Source organism: Lepidochelys kempii, chromosome 9 (genome assembly GCF_965140265.1).
Source record: "Lepidochelys kempii isolate rLepKem1 chromosome 9, rLepKem1.hap2, whole genome shotgun sequence".
In the NCBI taxonomy this organism is placed as follows: domain Eukaryota; kingdom Metazoa; phylum Chordata; order Testudines; family Cheloniidae; genus Lepidochelys; species Lepidochelys kempii.
This window is the reverse complement of record NC_133264.1, coordinates 96,653,930-96,674,559: the sequence shown is the minus strand read 5'-3', so window position 1 is coordinate 96,674,559 and position 20,630 is coordinate 96,653,930. Positions and strand designations below refer to the sequence as shown.

Genomic DNA, 20,630 nt, shown 5'->3' with positions numbered 1-20,630 from the left:
CTGTAGAAAGCTATTGTGAATCAATCTGTAATTGAATGGATGGGGGGAAAAACATGTTGGCCAATGAAAAGGACAATTTCTATTACAACACTCACACGTGGGCTGGGAAGCACGTTAAGAAGCAGTCACCAAGTCTTGCTTTCAGTTTAGACCTACAGCTGCCCTTTTGGCTAAAGGCTGCAACCCCCTTTGCTTCCTCATTGGCAGCTACCACCAGCTTCCTGTAGAGTGTAATCGCCGTGTGCCAGGCTCTGCTGACGCCTAGAAGGCATGGCCCAACGTAGGGTACAGTGCAGAGCTGCACCATTGCCTCGGGGCTTTGGCAGGTACTTTGCCTTATGCCAAATTTTTGAGGGTCACCCCCCCACCCCATTACCCCTTCCTAGCCCCTCCCTTCCCCCCAGAGCCAGGGCTGGGAGAGGGGCTGAGGCTGGGGCCACAGCTGGGCGTGGGACCGGGGCCAGGAGCTGCACCTAGGCTGGGGACAGGGCTAGGAGCTGGGCTTGTGGCTGCCCCCCCCCCCCAGGCAGAAACATTGCCTCCTCGACCTCCCTGGAGCCCAGGGAGAGAGCGTCATGCTGGCACAGAGCGCATTCTCTTTCCCCTGCTGCCAACTCTGGACACAACCAGGGGTGGCCATGGCCAGCAGTGAGTGCCAGACAGTGCCATAAGGGGCAAGCTTCACTGCTGGGATTTCCAGTGTGGCTGGCTGCTCCACTGACTAGCTTGTCTCTCCCTGCTTCCTGCACATAGGCCATCCGTACTGTAGCCCTCAGTTTGCGATCCACAGTCCTGGTCGTCCTGATGAATTTTTAGCCCCCAGTACTTTGAATAGGACCTACGGTTTATTGTTCTTCCCTAACAAAAGCTGGCTGTTGAACAGCAATCTCCTTGATCTCTTGCTTTGCATAGCCACTTGGTGAGGGGGGCACATTAATGAGCCAGGTTAAAAATCCTGGTGCCACAATCAACCATGCCTTCTCTGGGCAGAGCCAGGTGGGAGGCAGCATGAGTGTCTTACTCGGCTGCACGACTTATGGAGGCTGTGCCCTTATTTATCCCACGATGACCTTGCAACAAGAATACGTGCCCTGGAGACACTGAGATGTTACTATGTTCCTCCTTAATAGGGTTCCCAACAGAACTCGTCTGCAGCATATGGTTAGTACAGGCTGCAGTGTCCTGCTGGCTTGCAGATTGAGAGCTAATGATCAGAACTGGTTTTTCTTCTTCTATGTTGTTTCTTTTAACATGGTTGCTAATTGGTGCTTAGTTTGTACCCACTTCATCTTTGTGTGTGTGTGTGGCTGCTGTGAAAGGTTACTGTTCACAGCTGTGGGCGTTTACAGCCCCACCGAGATTTAGGCACCTGGCTGCTATGTTAGGCACCTAAATACACAATTCCTCAAACTTGGCACTCCCTTCCTATGTTGCCTGTGAGGCTATGGCCACCAGCCATGCTCTAAGGCTTCCCAAGAGCATGCCCTGCACAAAACTGGGTGCTAAAGGGTGCTACGGCTTCCCTGAAAGCCCAACAGCCCAGGGGTTAGAGCACTCACCCGAGACCCAAGTTCAAATCCCGACTCTGCCCTATTTGGAACAGGGACTTGAGCCACATTTCAGGTGAGTGCTCTAATCAGTGGGCTACTATATGGTATTCTGGGGTGGGTCGCTCTCAATATTGCCTGTTGAAGTGAAATATTCCTGTGGCCAGATCGAGAGGAAGAATGCCTGTTAGCACATTCTTCTGGGACAGCCAGGTTCCACTCCCTGTGAAACATCAACAGACCCCAGTTGTTGGCAGGCGGGATTGAACCTGGGACCTCTGGAGCTTCGTGCACGAGCTAAAAGCCACATGCCTCTTTGGTGAGTCTGCTACAGCCTCAGCTATCTCCAACTGGGCGCGGTGCCACTGGAGGGGGACAGGGCGCCAACCAAGCAGGCAGGGGTTACACCTCCACATAATATTTAAATCGAATCCTAGCATCCCAACTCCAAATGGGGCAGCGTGAGGCTTTAAATCTCGGGGCATGTGCTGACCCGTGGGATAATGGGTGTCAGGTGGTAGCACCAGCTTGTCTTTCTCTTTATGTGCCAGAAAGGGCTGGCCCAGCTTAGCCATTGGAGGGTTCACAGCTCTTAGGCCCGAGCCTATGTCCCTTTGAGGGGTGGAGCATAGGCCCTGACTCTCTCATCAGCATCGCCTACCGGCTAGGTTAGGTAACTCCCCGCCTGCCCCCCCGCCCCAGTTTGCTAGTTTCTTCAGCTCCCAGCTCTCCCCGTGCACGTGTAGGGATCCTGCGAGCCTAACTCAGCTGAGGAGTCCACTGGGCTGAGGCTTGGGCCCGTTAGTGTAGGCAGTGCTACTCCCCCTCTCTGCTGTTGACCGTCTCCGAGCTCACCCGTGGGTGTCAGTTTTGCTTACCCACGTGTCACAAGACGCGCAGAAAGAGCAGCTTTTAAAGACAATGCCGCCTGCACCTGTGATTAGCGCAAGAGGGTGATTCTGGCTTAAAGAGAATCTGTTTGCTCAAACCCTCGCCCGACTCGGGGGGGGTGCCTGTGGAAGAGCGTGAACAGCTAGGGAAGGGAAGCCCTAGCTGGGGAAGGGGCGAAGCAGCACGCCTGTCCCCAGAGCCTTTTTCACAATGACTGTTGGAGGTGTTTACGTTGCTGTTAGCGCTAGGGAAAGCCGGCCGTGCTGCGGGTCGTTGCTGCGCAGGGCTGCAGCTGGGGGTTAGTCTCCACTAAAACGAGGTCGCTCCACCCCTCTCTGTCACAACTGACAACACCATGGGAGGGCTGGGGGCCGTGTTGCTTTTACACTTTCCTGGTCCTGTGCTCATCCTTGCCCATGGCACAGCTTACAACAGCCTTAGAAAAGGCTGCTCTCAGTTACACTGGCTGGGCCCAAGGGGACGCTGGGGTATCTGGGAATCAGTGCCCCATTCATAACTCCTACGCTAGTGGGCAGGAGGGGAATTGTGTGTGGGGGGGTGGCATTGTAACAGGGGTGCTGGAAATGGGGGGAGGGCAGGGGACCACAGCCCTCCCACTTTTTACTGGTGGTAAGGACGAGCGATGTGGGGGAGGGGACAGGGCCTTGCGGGGAAGAGACAAAGCAGAAGCAGGGCCTTGTAGGAAGGGGCGGTGTGGAGGGTGGGGCCTCAAAGGCAGGAGCTCGGCAAGAAGGGGTGGCACGGGGGTGAGGCCTCGGGGCAGGGTGCTGCAGGGGTGGGGGGGCCACACTGCTCCCCCCCCCCACTGGTAGGCAGCTTCTGCCACCCCTGCATCACTACACCCCGGGAAGTTCTCCCTGTGACGCGGTCCTCTCGCCCGCTGACATCAGTGCCAGAGTCTCCCAGCAGAACAGTAGGTGGGCGGGAGGAGGATGCTTTGTTATAACACCAGCAAAATGCCCTACTTTCTCTCTGCAGTCACAACAGCAGCACAGTGAAAACCACCCAGGCAGCGGCCCGGCATGTCCTATTACAATCCCTAAGTCCTTAAGCACATGGCTGACAATTAATCTTTTAGACTGAAAATTTGAAAGCGACTCAGGCAAGCCTGTGATGGCTGCTGCGCCTGTTCCTCGGCTAATGAGAATAACTCAGCAAATAAACGTTGAGTTTTAGCTTTGTTAACACGGATGAGCACCCTCCCCCCCCCATTTCCCCCACCCAGGTGGGCACTGACGCTGCCTCCACCAAGCTACTCCTTACAGACCCCCCCTTCCCTCGCTTAGCATCGACACTGTCATAATACCAGGACCAATGATGGCACTGTGGGCTTCGGCGCTCTAATCTAGCATTTGATGTGTTTTATGGCTGCTGAGTTAAAAGCATGTTTAAAAAAAAACAATTAGCATAGCCGCTGAGCTCTAGGTGCTTTCTTATCATTATAAGCAGAGGCGCAACACTTTTACCGTTGCAAAGAAAGGGGCTAAAATTCAATCCAGTAACTGCTCCAGGAAAGCATTTGAATTGTTGCCCGATTTCAGAATTCAGGAGTAGCCGTTAGAACCACCACTACACGCTTCCCTTTGAGAGTAATAATAAGACCTTGCTTATAGGAGATCAGTAGCATTGCCCCCATTTTACAGATGGGGAAACTGAGGCACAGAGCAGTGACATGACTTGCCCAAGGTCATCCAACTGGCCAAGGCCTGAGCTGGGAATAGACCCCCCCAGTCTAGTTCGCCGTCCACTACACCACGCTGCCCGTAGCCATAAGAAGGACAGCTGGGGTTGCATTTAAGGCCCTAGCCTGAGCATTGCTTCAAAACCTGCCTCTGCTGCAAATGTCTTATGTCATCTCAATAGAGTTGCTTTAGAAAGCGGTCCCATGCCTCAGTTTCCCCTCTATAAAATGGTGGCGATGATCCTTTCTTCCTCCCACTGTGTGCGTGCTTTGTCTGTTTAAATTGTCAACTCTTTGGGGGCAGGGACCGTGTCTTACTCTAGGGATGTAGTGCGTCTAGCACAATGGGGGCCTGACCTCAGCTGGGACAGCTTGGGGCGACCAAAATACAAATAGTTAATCACGATGAGTTATTAGGAAGAAAGACGGGCAGTAGGGGAAGAGAGGGAGAATGGGGTTATAGACAGCCTGCTCAGGGAGACCTTTTTCTGGCCACTAGCCATTGACTTTGCTCACTGACAGTGAGTGGAAGATAAATAATACCAGCGGCTGCCGGAGGAGAAATAATGCCACATTACATCAATTAGTTCCCCTCTCCCCTGTCACCGTAGCGTGCTGTCCACAAGAGAGGAAGGCCTTGCTACTTGGCCTCTACATTTTATTAACGTGGATGAGTATTTATGGCGCTATGGATTATCCAGTAGTGCAACGTTCGATATCAGCCTTTTAGGTTAGGGTCCTCAGCAAAGCTTTCTCTGCTCTCACTTCTCTGGTTCAGGCCAGCAGCGTGCTAAAATGGTCGCAGTTTTCCTGCCACACCCCCACCTCTGCGCTGCACGCTCTTCAGTTACTTTCCTAGAGAAGTTTCAGAGGAGCAGCCGTATTAGTCTGTATCCACAAAAAGAAAAGGAGGACGTGTGGCACCTCGGAGACTAACCAATTTATTTGAGCATAAGCTTTCGTGAGCTACAGCTCACTTCATCGGTATGCAGCCGATGAAGTGAGCTGTAGCTCACGAAAGCTTATGCTCAAATAAATTGGTTAGTCTCTGAGGTGCCACAAGTACTCCTTTTCTTTCTCCTAGAGAAGCCTCACTTATTCAGCAGCTAGCAAATGTATCTGGGATACGGCCGATCAGTACACATCAACCTGAGTACAAATATTCAAGACAGTTTAGCCTCGGAGCATTACACACTAAAAATACAGCATCCTGCTGCTGACATACTCATTTAGGCCTTAATCCAGCCAAGCACTGAAGCATATGCTTAGCTTTAAGAATGTGGGAAGTCCTGTTGAAGTCAATGGGACTGTTCCCATTTTTAAAGTTAAGCATGTGCTTCTGTGTTTGGCTGGATTAAGGCCCTAGTTTGTTCAGGACGTGGTCCACATCACTCCCATTGACTTTCATGTGTTTGGCTTATGCCCTTACTGTACACATATGCTGTAAAGAAATCCCATATGCAATTCTTGATTTAAGATATGAAATGTATGGTATAACTTGCTTTAAAAAAAAAAAACAACCCCCTGCAATGACTTATGAAGCGTAAGTAAAACCAAGCAAAATGTGGGAATAATTGAAACGTTACATAGCTTAAAAGGATTCGGTTTGCTCCAGATTTCCCAGATCAGCCTCCCAGGATACATTCAAAGACTGAAGAGCAAATGAAACATTTCTAGCGTGGGCGTAGCTGCTGGAATCCATTTATTCATGAATGTCAAGTATCCCTCTACAGCTTGACAATGACAGGGCATTAATGTAGGTCAAAACTATCTTCTCAGTGTGGAGCAATGATGCTCTGTGGAATTACTCCACCCTCTCTGTTCCCTAAATGAGCCAATTGAGCATTGCACTGACAGGATGCCAATGCTGACCTGCTGTTCAGAGGAGAAGAGAGAGATTTTTCAAAACTCATTGGTAGGTGCTAACCAAGTGTGAAGCCAAGTGTGAAGCCTCAATGTTTTCATGAAGGTGGACATGTTTAAAAAGAACAAGAAAAGTGACCAAAGTGAGACGAGAGGTAAAGCAGAACATTTATGAACGTGCTGGTGCTGGGGGCAAATCTGAATAAAGACTGGATCAACTCTCTGTCTCTTCAAGTATGCCATGTAGTTGTCACCATGTCAGTCCCAAGATATTACTGAGACGAGGTGGGTGAGGTAATATCCTTTATTGGACCAACTTCTGTTGGTGAGAGAGACAAGCTTAGAAGGTCTTAGAAGGGAGCTAGGCTAGATAAATCTTTGTTCCCAAGTTGTACTAGAAGCTCAACAGAGTGTGCTCCCTGATTTGCAAAATAGACCCCGTTTCGCTACAAAACTCTACAGGAAGGTCCAGATTCTTTTTAAGAGCAATCAAGACAAAATACTTCTCAAGCACTGTGTGTGGACAGGTTTCAGAGTAACAGCCGTGTTAGTCTGTATTCGCAAAAAGAATACAGACTAGTCTCTAAGGTGCCACAAGTACTCCTTTTCTTTTTGTGTGTGGACAGTTTCTTTGCATGGCTATTAAGAGTTTGAAAGAGAAGTTCAATTCCTGGTCTGGAAACTACAATATTTTTCTTCTTGGGGATTTAGTCTGCCCTGGATCAATTCTTGTTCCAAACTCTGAGCGTTCATTGTTGAGTCAGACAATACCATCTGGTGGCAGGCAGCCAAGCAAGAAGATGTTCTTGGTCATCTTCAACATTTTCCCAATTTTAAGATCTAGGAGAAGAGGATACGACAGGCAAATGATTGCAACTGCATGCATGGCCACTGCCTCGGTACAGGGGAAGAAAGGTAACAGAGGCTCCACTGGGATAGTGCTTGGGGTCTGCTACAGCTCCCCAGGGTCCGATGTGGATTTGGATCGAGACCTCTTTAATATTTTTAATGAAACAGATACAACTGGGAATTGTGTGATTATGGGACACTGTCATATCCGAAGTATAGATGGGAGGACAAGTGCTACTAATAATGATAGGGCCCAGGTATTCCTGCATGTGATGGTGGACAGATTTCTTCACCAAATAGTCATCAAACCAACAAGAAGGGAGGCCATTTTAGAGTTAGTATTGGTAACTAGCAAGGACCTCATAGAAGAACTGATTGTAGAGGTCAGCCATGGTTCAAGTGATCATGAGCTAACTCAGTTTAAACTAAATGGAACAATAAACAAAAAATAGGTCTGCAACTAGGGTCCTTGATTTTAAAAGAGCAAACTTGAAAAAATTAAGGGAATTAGTTAGGGAAGTGGACTGGACCTAAGAACTCAGGGATCTGAATGTGGAGGAGGCTGGGAATTACTCGAAGTCACAGTTGCAGAAGCTATCTGAAACCTGCATCCCAAGCAAGGGGGAAAAAATTCATATGGAAGGGTTGCAGACCAAGATGGATGAACAAGGATTTTTAATAAATCCATAAAGTTGTGCGTCATACCCTGTGACTGGATAATTGTCAATATAGTGCCTATTTTTAAGAAAGGGGAACAAGCGATCTGGGAAACTACAGGCCTGTTTCCTAGTTTGACCTCAATTGTATGCAAGGTCTTAGAACAAATTTTGAAAGAGTAGTTAAGGACATAGAGGTGAACAGTAATTGGGAATAAATACACCATGGTTTTAGAAAAAGTAGATCATGCTAGACCAACCTGATCTCCTTCTTTGAAACGATAACCTAACTTGTTTCAAAACTGATCTTGATGAGTTTATGGAGGGGATGGTATGTTGAGACTGCCTACAATTGCATGTAACCAGTCTGCAACTACTACTTGCATAGATCTCCCACAGCCGAAGATAGAACATTAGATGGAGAGGGCTCTGAGTTATTACAGTGAATTCTTTCCCAGGTGTCTGGCTGGTTGGTGTTGCCAACATGCTCAGGGTGTAACTGATCACCATATCTGGGGTCAGGAAGGAATTTTCCCAAAGGTCAGATTGCACTCCTTCCCCTGCAGCATGGGTCGCTTGCAGAGGAAATGGTGGATTCTCTGTAACTTGAAGACTTTAAATCATGATTTGAGGACTTCAGTAACTTAGCCAGATGTTACAGGTCTATTACAGGAGAGGGGTGAGGTTCTGTGGCCTGTGACGAACTGTACGTCAGACTAGATGATCCTGATGATCCCTTCTGGCCTTAAAGTCTATGAGACTGAATTAAGCAATTTCTTCCAAGTGTGATGAGAGCCAGCCAAGCAAACCTCCCAGCAATTGAAACTGCAAAGAATGATCTTACGGGGTCTCCTTCCAATAAACGTGATGGTCTTTTGATTTCCTCAGGCTGATCTTCCACTGTGCTAGGCCAGGAGTGACATGAAAAGAATACACTATCTCGCAGGGGTCTTGGTTGCAGTAATCTAAGGGCATGTCTCCATGTGCTGCAGTGTAACTCAAACAACAGTAGCAGCGAGGCAGTGGCAACGCTCTCAGGTACTTACTCAATTCCTGGGTGAGGTTGTACAGTCTGCCATCCATCCTGCTATTAGCTAATAGCTTCGCTGCTACTGTTATTCAAGTTAGCTATATCAAAGCTAGCTCAGGTCACAGTTCGCCCTGTGATTGCAGGGTAGACATACTCTCGGAAATCAGAACACTTCTGGATGGGACAGAAGAGACAGGTGAGATGGGGCAGGGGACATTCGATGAACCCTCTTGTACCCCACTTGCCTGATGGCATCTGCAGGGAGAAGTGAGTTCCTTGAGGCTGTACTGGCAGTCTCAGAAATGCCGCTCTCCAAAATGCCACGCCCAACCAGCCACACCCTTAAACACTATGAAGGCTCTGCTTTCAAACAATGGAAACATCCAAATCACTCGCTTGATATGGATGAAAATGCTTTAAACAATAGCTCGACCCAATGAAAAATGGAAACTCCTCAACACAGAAGGACACCTGAGTAGTTATGATCGGTGATGCAAAGCAGCATCCTTTCCAAAAACCCAAAGGTTCTCTAACAGTGAGAGATTCATTCGAGAACACAAATAAAGGGGGGCATTTGCTCCAGCACAAGACCCTTCACATCACTTATACGCCACGTTTAAGTGATGCGGACAGTGTTTGCATTGGGTTGAATTTAATACTCAGTGGACAATTGGTAAAAGAAAGGAAACCTCTTTAGTCACAGCTAGTTATACCTAATAATTTCCCCCTAATCTCCATCCTCAGAATCTTAATTAATGTATTATTATTAGATGATTATTTTATTTCTTGTGATAGAGTGTCTAGAGGCTCCCATTGAGATCAGGGCCCCTCTGTGCTTTGCTCTGTACAAACACATAGTGAGAGAGAGGCCCGGAACTTACCATCCATACAAACAAGACAAACAAATGAAGTGCGATTATCTATGTTTTAAAGAAGGGAAACTGAGGCACAGAGGGATTATGTGACTTGCCTGAGGTCACATAGAAAGTCTGTGGCAGAGTTTGGAATTGAAGCCAGCTCTCCCAAGCCTCCTAACCACTACGGCAACCTCACTCTTTTAAGGAAATTAACCAACAATATAGTTTCTTAATCAGTAACAAATGAAGAAATCGCTATAGATTTTTATTCCATCTTTTCTTTTTTTTTAAGGCCTTTTTTTCCACGTGGCTTTAAAATGTTTGATGTGCTTCCTGAAAGCAAATGTTCTGAACGGGCAGAGAGCCCGTCACTGAGAGTCATTTGGCTCAAACAGATAAGAGTCTCTATTAGTTTAAGCTTTCTAATTCTTCATAGCACCACTTTGAGTAGTAACGTCTTAGCGGGGTTTAAATTCACCTGCAACTGAAAGAGCATCCCAGGACATTTAGACAGCAGGACTGTGGTTCCATTAGGGACTTCTTTTATCCCACCTTTTTCGATAGCTGAAGCAAGCAACTTGCTGGAAACTCAAAGGATAGGGGCTGTGAAAAAGGCTTAATAAAGATCTAAGAACCTGATGTTTAAAAAGAAATAAACTAGTGTTACTTAAGATGAACTTCTAGTATTTTCATTTCACTGGGAATGTCAACTAAGTGGACAATGGGAATCACTTGCCTTTTATATCAATGGTAAAACTAGAAGAAAAGAGATGGCCTGGCGTATTCAGGGAGGCTTGGTGACTGGGTTAGCCCCATGGAGAGTTTATGGTTTAGAATCATAGAATATCAGGGTTGGAAGGGACCTCAGGAGGTCATCTAGTCCAACCCCCTGCTCAAAGCAGGACCAATCCCCAATTAAATCATCCCAGCCAGGGCTTTGTCAAGCCTGACCTTAAAAACTTCTAAGGAAGGAGATTCCACCACCTCCTTAGGCAATGCATTACAGTGTTTCACCACCCTCCTAGTGAAAAAGTTTTTCCTAATATCCAACCTAAACCTCCCCCACTGCAACTTGAGACCATTACTCCTTGTCCTGTCCTCTTCCACCACTGAGAATAGTCTAGAACCGTCCTCTCTGGAACCACCTCTCAGGTAGTTGAAAGCAGCCATCAAATCCCCCCTCATTCTTCTCTTCTGCAGACTAAACAATCCCAGTTCCCTCAGCCTCTCCTCATAACTCATGTGTTCCAGACCCCTAATCATTTTTGTTGCCCTTCGCTGGACTCTTTCCAATTTATCCACATCCTTCTTGTAGTGTGGGGCCCAAAACTGGACACAGTATTTCAGATGAGGCCTCACCAATGTCGAATAGAGGGGGACGATCACATCCCTCGATCTGCTCGCTATGCCCCTACTTATACATCCCAAAATGCCATTGGCCTTCTTGGCAACAAGGACACACTGCTGACTCATATCCAGCTTCTCGTCCACTGTCACCCCTAGGCCCTTTTCCGCAGAACTGCTGCCTAGCCATTCGGTCCCTAGTCTGTAGCTGTGCATTGGGTTCTTCCGTCCTAAGTGCAGGACCCTGCACTTATCCTTATTGAACCTCATCAGATTTCTTTTGGCCCAATCCTCCAATTTGTTTAGGTCCCTCTGTATCCTATCCCTGCACTCCAGCGTATCTACCACTCCTCCGAGTTTAGTATCATCCGCAAATTTGCTGAGAGTGCAATCCACACCATCCTCCAGATCATTTATGAAGATATTGAACAAAACCGGCCCCAGGACTGACCCCTGGGGCACTCCACTTGACACTGACTGCCAACTAGACATGGATCCATTGATCACTACCCGTTGAGCCTGACAATCTAGCCAACTTTCTACCCACCTTATAGTGCATTCATCCAGCCCATATTTCCTTAACTTGCTGACAAGAATACTATGGGAGACCGTGTCAAAAGCTTTGCTAAAGTCAAGAAACAATACATCCACTGCTTTCCCTTCCTCCACAGAACCAGTAAGCTCATCATAGAAGGCGATTAGATTAGTCAGGCATGACCTTCCCTTGGTGAATCCATGCTGACTGTTCCTGATCACTTTCCTCTCATGTAAGTGCTTCAGGATTGATTCTTTGAGGACCTGCTCCATGATTTTTCCGGGGACTGAAGTGAGGCTGACTGGCCTGTAGTTCCCAGGATCCTCCTTCTTCCCTTTTTTAAAGATTGGCACTACATTAGCCTTTTTCCAGTCATCCGGGACTTCCCCCGTTCGCCACGAGTTTTCAAAGATAATGGCCAATGGCTCTGCAATCACAGCCGCCAATTCCTTTAGCACTCTCGGATGCAACTCGTCCGGCCCCATGGACTTGTGCACGTCCAGCTTTTCTAAATAGTCTCTAACCACCTCTTTCTCCACAGAGGGCTGGCCATCTATTCCCCATGTTGTGATGCCCAGCGCAGCAGTCTGGGAGCTGACCTTGTTAGTTTACTTACTCCTGGGGGAATTCTGTGCCTACAAATTCTGGACACAATATTTTAAAATTCTGCCTATTTTATCTGTTAAAATAATATTTTATAATGAAGCCAGTTTCAATTATTTTGGTAATTTACTTCAAAATACCGGTCAGCAACTATGTCTGCAACAATACAGACACAGACAAAAATTCCCCCAGGGGTAGAGAAATTAAAGAAACCGCTATGACAACTCAGTTTCTCTACCCCCCCTCACCCACAGAACCCAGCCACACCCCTGCCCAGATACCCCCCCCCCCATCCGCAGAACCCAGCCATGGGGCACCCCCCCAGCTCATTCACCCCCAGCTGCGGGCCCCCCACCCAGACACTCACACCCCTTCCTCCCCCCAGAGTCCAGTTACAACCTGGCCAGTATTTGACCAGCCTGGTTGGGTTTTTTATGGATTTGCCAGTTGCCAGAGAAATAATTTAATCTGCTAGGTGTTTTTACGTGGTCTAAAGATTTGCATTATTATCACAACACACTGCGCCATCTAATGTTACCAGTTTGTGTGTCCAGCTAAAGATGCTGCAGTGTTCCCACTTCCGCAGCTTAAGGCATAACAGATCGAACCTGTTAGAAGTACAGCAGCTGCCTGCCCAGAAGCACCTACTGGCCCAGAAAGGCCCCAATCTTTCAATTCTTACTTGGGCATCACTCCTGTTAACTAAATCCCACAGATTGCTTTAAAAATCCCAACCTTGTGGTTTAAGTGAGACCATAATATCTTTTAAACAATCCATTTGAATCATCATTCCTGCATAATATACAGAGCTGTCACCTCATTTCATCTGGTCCCATTATAAGCTTCACCGTTTCTGGTTTCCGGCAGTGAGCACGCATCTTCTAGCATTCACTTGGCAGCGGAAGAAAAGAGATTGGCTTTGCTTTTTCTTTCTGTTGCAAAATATCTATTGCAGTTACATCAGAAACTTCGCTTTTTTAATTACCTGTTGCCGTACCGCTCAACTCAGAGACTGCATTTTCAGGGACAGAGTGTCGAAACTTCAGAGGCAGTGTAATGATACTTTGGGCACTGAATTTGCATGTATAAATATAACCACAGGTTTCAAGACAACAGCATAATCAGATCTAATTAGATTCTGTGAGCATTTGACATCAGGCAGCTCGTTCTTTCCCAGATTTCAGTGACACCAGTTTGGGCGCTGCATATGTGGAGAGAGTGGCCAGACAAAACGGTGACAGGTATGACATCTACTGTGAGTGTAAATAAAAAGACACTTAGGGAGATTCAGTAAATCAGAAGTCAGTCAGATCAGAATCTGGTCCAGCATCAATGAAACCTGAAGTAATATTGTTATTATTCAAGCGCTTAGAGGCTCAACCAACGACAGGGTCCCATCATGCTATGCACTGTACAGCCACACAGAAAAAGATAATCCCTGCCCTGAAGAGTTTACAATCCAGATAGACAGGATGGGCAAATTACAGTCAGGGAACTGAGACACACACAGAGCAAGGGCACTCAAAGAATATAAACTGTAAACTATTTTAAAAAATATATTTCCCCCTAGATTTTGCAAAATCAATACCTGGTTTTGAATGACTTTTTTGCAATTCAACACGAGCTGGTTAAAGCATTTACATAAGAATACAAAAATGCAACACATTATCACTGCAGGAAGCACTTAAAACTAAAGATAATTATATAGTAGGGAAACGATTTCAAAGGACTCAAACAAAATAACAACTAATTCTAGAGAGTCACCCTTTGAGATGATGATTCTTCTCTGCCACTGCTCTCCCTCACTAAAAAAACCCCTCTCTTTACAATTATATGCACATTATAAATTCCTACTTTGTTCTTTTACCATCAAGCTCCTACAGCTGCTGCTGAAAATTTGCATTTTCTGAGAGTTTAACTAGACAGCTCTGAGGAGCTGGCTCTCCAAAATATTCACACTGCAAACGGAGGTAAAATATACCATCATTGTTCTTGAATAGCATTGTCTCTTTGCTCTTCCCTTACCAATCATGCCTCCACCCATCTCTCTCTCGCTTTTAAATGCCTTTGGACGCACCATTTATATCCAGGGAAGTGTCACTCACTTGTATAGCAGGATCATATTAAATCTTGGGGGGAAAGCATCCACAGCAAATTACATGGCATGAGAGTACCAGGAAGTAGTGTGTTTAATGAACAGAGTTTACATTCAGATTACACTCACTCGATGGTACACAGATACAGGCTGAAATTGTCAAAGTCTAAGGGAACTGGATACTCCATTCCCATTCAAAATTAACAGGAATTAGGCCATCAGCTACCTCTGGGGGGGCTTTGTAAAGCTCAGCCACATAATACAGAGTATGAAGTAGTATACAGCATACATTTCAAACACTCCATATAAATTGCATCCAAAGCAATTGCTTCTTTCATCGTGGGGCTGGGATCTTTAGAACCACAGCATAGTCCTCTACCACCTGAGTTAGTGGAGTAACTGGTAGCATGTGGACCTGTCACTAGAGGGGGATGTAGACACACACACTTCACCAGTGGGTGTCTCAGCAATTTGCTAGACAGCAAAGGTATGATGAGACTCAGAAATCCTGGGTTCAACTCCAGGTCTGACCTGGTATGGGTGTTACTATGTTCTCGAAAAGCTTTACAAATATGAATGAAACCTCATGAGGTCACTGTGAAATAGCTGTGCCTACAGCAGTAGGAAATCACAATAGTCCTTAAAGGTGCTACTTTTTAAAATAAGCTGGTAGCCTCATCAAAGCCTCTCTTAGATGAAATACATGGAGCCTTCCTGTATCCAGAGTCTACCAAACACCTGCCTATGCCAAAGTGTCTGACATTTACAAGGCTCTGTCTAGACTGGGAAATAATTATGCAGAAAATGAGATGCTCCGTCTTCCAGACAGAACCTATTGCTCATGCACTGCTGCCACCACAAACACCTCAGAATCATTTTTTAAACGACAGTCCAAATTCTGACTTCAGGTGTCAGAGCATCCGATTCTGACCCTTCAAAGGGACATGCCTGTGCCTTTCTGGGGGCCGGAGTTTGCCTTAGGAGGTTTAGCATGGTCTAATGCCAGAGCTGAGTTCTAATGCCAGCACTGCCACTGATTCAGCTTGTGGCCTTGGTCAAGTTACTTAGTCAATGATCTGATTTATTAGAGACTCAGCTTTGCAGATGCTCTGATCAGCAGGCCAATCCCAATTTTCTCCTCTGTAAAATGGGAGTGATAATTACTGTAAGGATTAATGTATGCACTCCATTGTGAACATGTGAAGTACTAGATAACATCTGAATATAATCACTATTTACATACAGCAGATGGTTGAACCACATATATATATTTCACAATTAAAGAAAGGAATGCTTTAAATTTCTGCACTGTGCTGAAAATTCTTTCCCCCCGGGTTTATAATACATTAATTTGTATTTTTTATTTTACTATTTATTTTTGTTTTAAATCAAACTATATATATATATATATATACACACACACAATTTTTTTTCTTTGGAGAAATTCGCTCTCTTCATCTCCATTACCAGTTGCAAAAAATAATGCCAGGCAAGAATACATAGGGATGAATTATTTCTTCATGTAGATTGTATCATGATAGCCTGCAATCAAATGGTATATTGGGTCATTATGCAATGTTTTAATATGATCCATCCAAAATACAAGTATTTATAATTCAGTGGTTTACTAATAATTCTATTTTCTCAACACAGACCCAGATACAAAGTACAGCAGGTCTGAAAATCTCTAGGTTTAGCTTTTCACAGAAAAGAAAAGTAAAAAAAAAAGCACTTTGGAATTGATTAGTTTTTAAAGCCTTTTCACAGCATCAGAGACCAGGATAATGGAATTGAATCTAACAGAAAGAAGCTAAATTATTTATCTCAGACTAATTTCCCAGGCTAGATGAATGATAGTGAAGAATCTGGCTAGGTAAGAGAACTGTCTGCATATAATACCTTTAAAATCAGGCAGACAGTACTTTGTATTCTTAACGTCTTTGAAGTCATGTCCAGACCGAATAAAACAGCCCAAAAACTACCAATAAACATAAAATTTAATACGTTATTTCAAGAAGTGGAGATTATCTGATAACAGTGATGGGGGAATAACAGTATGCAATTTACACCTCATCCTTCCAGGTTTGACTGTCACAAAGGATGGAGTGTCACCCTACATAGATTTTGACCTTCTCAAAGGATGGAGTGTCACCATACGTAGATTTTCCCCTATGTTTCAGATATGGGTGTTGGGAAGTCCCTTCTATTTCACAACAGGCTTCAGTGATCTCATGGGACCATAGGAGTGGTGATGCTCAATCAGGCTCTTGGTCCATCTGGTCTGGTAGTCTCCCCTCAGCAGTGGCCAGTATCTGACACTTAGCAGCACCCCTAATGCTGCAAAGATTCCTTCCTGATCCCCATGTACTTGCTCCCAAAAACTAAATGTGTGACTTTCCTTCTATCCTTCTAGCTCATCCTTTTAGCTTACTGATTAATTCTTGCACAATTATCCAGGCCTTTAAAAAAACCCTACAAAATTATTTGTCTTGATGACTTCCTTCCAGCAATGAATTTCACGGGGTGACTGCACATTGCATACAGAAGCAGTTCCTTGTATCTATTCTAGCAGCGCTGCCCTTCAATTTCAACAGTGACCCCTTGTTTGCATATTATGAGACAGGGTACAGAGCAGAGGAGCCGTCAGTTTTTATTATGCCCTTCATAATTTGTAATCCTTCAGTCAAGAACCTTGTATCTCTGTACAGAATAATAAGTATTGCTTTTCATCATCAAAGCCCTTTTCAACGTTGTTATTATTATTCATCTTATGATATAGTAGTGGCCACAGTGTGCTAAGCACGTTCCAGACATTCAAGAAGGGACTGTGTCTGCCCCAAGGAAGTCATAATCTAAGGATACACAGACAGATACATAGAGGTTAGGGAAAGGGGAGCAAGAAATGGAAAAATGTTATACAAGGAAACTTGTTTCACTATAGGCAGTACAGTAGAAGGGGCCTTTAAGAGGGACTGTGGGAAATTTTCAAAAACATCTAATTGACTTAGGAGCCGAAGTACCATTTTCAGCCGTGACTTGGTGTCAGGGTTCCCTCCCCACTCTGAGCTCTAGGGTACAGACGTGGGGACCTGCAGGAAAGACCCCCCCCCGAAGCTTATTCTTACCAGCTTTGGTTAAAAACTCCCCAGGCACAAATTCTCCCTTGTACCTTGGGTTGAAGTAACGCTGCCGCCACCAAGTGATTTAACAAAGAACCAGGGAAAAGGACCACTTGGCGTTCCTCTTCCCCCCAGCAATCCCCCCCAGCCCTTACACCCCCTTTCCTGGGGAGGCTTGAGAATAATATCCTAACCATTGGTTACAAAATGATCAAATACCCAAACCCCTGGGTCTTGGAACAATGGAAAAATCAGTCAGGTTCTTAAAAGAAGGATTTTATTGAAAGAAAAGGTAAAAGAATCCCCTCTGTAAAATCAGGATGGTAAATACTTTTCAGGGTAATCAGATTCAAAACACAGAGGATTCCCCTCTCGGCAAAACTTTAAAGTTAGAAAAAACCGGGATAAACCGCCCTCTAGCAAAGGGAAAATTCACAAGTTGAAAACAAAAAGGTAATCTAACGCACCTTGCCTTATTTACTAACTATTTTTGTAAGATCAGAGACTTGTACAGGATGGTTTACAGGAGAAGTTTTTTTGACCTGATGCTTCTCTGCTTTCCCCAGATAACACACCATCAAAGCCTTCCCCCACCCTCCAAGTTTTGAAAGTATCTTCTTTCCCCATTGCCAACCAGGTTATCTGAGCTTCTTAAACCCTTACAGGTAAGGAGGAATTCTAGGCTACGCTTAGCTACATGGTTATGACACTTGGACACATAGGTGCGTCTGCAAATTTTACCCTAATTGATTTAGGACTCTAAATACCTTAAAAAATGGGACTTAGGCTATTCCATCACTTAGACATTTTGGAAAATGTTGCCCATTATCAACCCCTCATTACAATCCTTGGTGTAGCTACAGTAAATAGCCTTAACCTATTTTATGGAAGAGGAACCTGAAGCAGAGAGGTTAAGTGTTTTGCCCAAAGCCAAAGCGGGAGTTATTTCCCCAAATGGACTAGAACCCAAGAATTCCTCTTTGCTAGTCTTGTGCTTAGTCTGCTGAACACGATCTTTACTTTCCGCCTTTCAGCTTTGTCAAGCATCCTTGCACAAGGAGGCAGACTAAAGAGGTGTGTCACGAGAGCTCTTCCCGTCATTCTTTTTGTATCCCTCAATCGAATCCCCTTTTCACGTCTCATTTACAGACTAAAATATCCCAGTCCTTGTAGTCTCATCATATGCACGCATTCCCAGTCACGTCACGAACAATTTTTGTCATCTTTTTCTAGACCTCTTCATGCTTTATGCTTGAGAGCACGGTCCTTGAAGAAAACCCCCTCTGATTAGAGTTACTAACCCAAGAGGTCTGTAAAGATCCCACTCTAAAAAGCTGACAAGACAGAATTAGTTGCTCAATGAAGTGCACATCCAACTGATTCAAGAATCCCAATGATCCTACATATCCAACTTATTTCAGAAAGAAAAGGAGTACTTGTGGCACACAAGTACTCCTTTTCTTTTTGCGAATACAGACTAACACGGCTGTTCCTCTGAAACTTATTTCAGGATACTGTTGATCCTGCTTCTGTAAAGTGGGAGATTCTCTTATTTGCTGGTAAGTGAAGTAAAGTACAGATTCACTGTAACAGTGAATCTCAGAGATCCCAGATATAAAGGCAACATTATTTCATGGAAGAAACTCTACTGTGGTTTCTCTCACTTCAAAATGCTTCCAAAAATTAAACAGAGGCAAGCAGGAAATTAAAACATTGGCAAAGGTGACAAGGGAAGTCAGAAACAGAGATGTGTGTAACACTGGGCATATTTTATAACAGCAATGACAGATTTTAATAAGCCAGCCATCCTTAAGTTTGGATTTGAGGTATGTATAATTAGGTAAAATGTGGGCATCAAGTGCTAAAATCCACAGGAAATACACAATTGTAAAACATTGGTTTTGCGAAATAGTGGCCTATTTCATTCCAATGGCATGTCTGATTTCATTTTTTAAATACAATAAAAGAGGGAAGAGTTCTCTCTTTTTTGCTGTGCCAGCAGATTTCAGTAGCTGCAATGGTACTGGGCACTAATATTATAGAGCAGCCGCTAACTACTCCAGACTTAAGAGTGCAAATGAGCTTTTGGTAAGTCAGATCTTGCCTCCTCTTTCAACCTTCAAACATTTCTCAGTTTTCTATCATCATTGGTTTGGTTTTTTACTGTATCGCTAATGTCCTTGTAATGGTTATGTTGAGGAACCTTAACTCATTTTTCCCCTGGTTTTCAGTGTTCAGGGAATTGAACTCTTGCATTCACAAACAGACAAGCGGCACAGGTCACTGTTGTACGGCTGCATCCTTAACTCCCCCTTAAAATGCTTGTGTTTGAGTAAGAATTTAGACAGATATAGAAAAACTGTTGTTGTTTGCAGTGTTGTTGTAGCCATGCTGGTCCTGGGAAGTTAGAGAGACAAGGTGGGTGAGGTAATCATCTTTTATTGGACCAACTTCTGTTGGTGAAGGAGACAAGCTTTCGAGCCACGCAGAGCTCTTCTGAAGCTCAAAAGCTCGTCTCTTTCATTGACAGAAGTTGGTCCAATAAAAGATTATTACCTCACCCACCTTGTCGCTCTAATAGAAAAACTGAACAGTCTGTGGCTATTGATCAAAAGCAAGAGGGTATATGTAATATTTTAAACAGCATCCCTTTTAAGAGACTCGGACATCATCTACAACTGGGTGTAACAACTGAGTTGCCAAGAGAAAAGCACTGAGTACTTACTGTTCTACTCACAGTTTACACAGGAGCTGTATACGTTGTGAGCACCTGTATAAAGTCTAAGCTTTCCCTGCGAAGGACTTTTTGTTATATGTGTGTGCCATGCCCATTATGATCATCTGTCAGGACTTTAGGAAATAATAAATCATCATCATCATCAACAGTTGTACAATTAAGAAATGGGTTGTACAATGTATATATATTGAAAATACAGCTTTGAAAGAGTCACTACCCAAGTAGCTTAACTGATTCCTTTTAAAAAACCCTACCTTCTCTTTGTTATATTGTAAAGCAAAATACTCTGGCATTCCGCACCCTGGCACATTCCAAGATCTTGAGAATTCTTTTATGCATCAGTGACACAATTCCATCAATCACTAATTTGTGAACATGCTCTGGACTTTTTATTCTCTGAAATGTTATGTAATGAGACGTTTATTTGTTAAATGTATTCATGTTGAATATACACTCATTTCTGTGTACATTGCAATTTTTTTGTTTACATCTGCTATGTATGAAAGTTTCCCCCCTGTTGTCCCAATATTGCTTACTACATGCAAAACTTAGCATTATTGTTTAACAAGAAATCCAATCAATCAATCAATCTATCTAGGATGCTTGAGCATGATTGCTACTATTTTAAGCAATACTGAAGGTACCCAAAATAGCAATCATAAGTACAGAACACCCCATGTATAAAATACTAACCAATAATTTCATAGCTCTATTTTATTTTGCATTTGACCCTGGATCTATTAATAATTTTCTAATAAAATTATAGTTTCAACTAAAATATACATATCCCATAGCTCTAGAA

General features: G+C 44.5%; 1 protein-coding gene across 12 annotated transcripts in view; it reads right to left on the bottom strand.

Moving 5' to 3' along the window:
* Positions 1 to 20,630, bottom strand: part of FGF13 (fibroblast growth factor 13) — a 384,330-nt gene that overhangs the window by 16,076 nt on the left and 347,624 nt on the right. The gene's annotated exons all lie outside the window — the stretch shown is intronic.